At 28.1% G+C, this 1358-nt stretch overlaps 1 non-coding gene across 1 annotated transcript; it reads left to right on the top strand.

Annotated features, from left to right (window-relative positions):
• Positions 1 to 366: 366 nt before the first annotated feature.
• On the top strand, positions 367 to 439 carry TRNAA-AGC. Its single transcript has one exon. It is a non-coding gene; the product is annotated as a tRNA-Ala (tRNA).
• Positions 440 to 1358: the final 919 nt, after the last annotated feature.

Genomic DNA, 1358 nt, shown 5'->3' with positions numbered 1-1358 from the left:
AGTATTGAATTTGTTATAATATTTTTTCATTTTCACAATTATCGATGCCCCGCATCACCAAAACAAACTATTTGTTATTAATATTTTGATATTTTTTTATTTTTACTATTATTGATGATGGGACATTTAGGGTTTTAGGATGTAAGAATCATGGGAATGTAGCTCAAATGGTAGAGCACTCGCTTTGCATGTGAGAGGTATGGGGATTGATCAACCTTGCATCTCCAAAAATAAGACTAACTTTTATTAAATAATATTGTTTCTTTTCAATTTTTTCCTTATTCATGACCTGTTGTGCAGCAATATTTCTTCATTTTCACTATTATTGATGATGAAAAATTTAGAGTTTTGTGATGCAAAAATTGTGGGGATGTAGCTCAGATGGTAGAGCGCTCGCTTAGCATGTGAGAGGTACGGGGATTGATACCCCGCATCTCCAAAAGAAAGATTTTTTTTTTTTTTTTTAAGTATGAGTTAATTTAACATGTTATGTATAAGGTGGGTATAAGAGAAAAAGAAAACATACTTATATAAGGATTATTATATCATTATGGCTTTCCATTTTTATAGATAAAAGAGAGTAATGTCCCACAAGCACATATAGAGAGAGGACTTATTGTAAGTAAAGAAAGCAATCTAGTAGTTATACTACTACTTGTGGAGAGGGAATTTGATGACTTCCTCAAAAGATAAGAGCTTATAGGATGGCGGTAGCGTCCAATGCATATGACGGAACTTCTTCACAATTGCAATATCTTACCAATGAATAGGTAATCTTAAATTATATCTAAAAATATATAAGTTTTTTTTTTTTTTTTACATTTACTAGAACAAAACAAAGATTCAAGAAGATGTCATTCATACCCTGTTTTAATTTTTATTCTTTCTTATTTCTCAAAGATTAAAAAAAAAGAAAGTTATCCTCTCTTGCATATGGTTCGTTATTTGATTATTTTCTCTTGAGTGAATTTTAAGTGAAACACATTCTCTACCCAAGTAATTGCAAGATGCAAGCTTCACACTAAGAGGAATCAAAGTCTCAAGTATCAACGTCCTTAAGTGTCAATTTTTATTCTCCATCTCAACATAAATTAAACTTATTTTTGTGAAAATATCTATTTATAAAAGCAAAATATCTCAGAGTCACAAAAATAAAAAATGAGATTTAGATAAATAAATATGATACCAAATAGATATGGTAACATGTCATTTGTAAAAAACTAGGACACCGATGTGATAATGATACATTAATTAAAAAGAATTATTTCAAAAAATTTATTAATTTTATATTAACAATAAATTCATATAAGAATTATTTGAAAGAATTGATTAAATTGGCTAATTGCTAACATAATTAA

Source organism: Cucurbita maxima, unplaced genomic scaffold, assembly GCF_002738345.1.
Source record: "Cucurbita maxima cultivar Rimu unplaced genomic scaffold, Cmax_1.0 Cma_Scf00042, whole genome shotgun sequence".
Lineage (NCBI taxonomy): Eukaryota > Viridiplantae > Streptophyta > Magnoliopsida > Cucurbitales > Cucurbitaceae > Cucurbita > Cucurbita maxima.
Note: the sequence above shows the minus strand (reverse complement) of the source record. Positions and strands in the feature narration are given on the sequence as shown.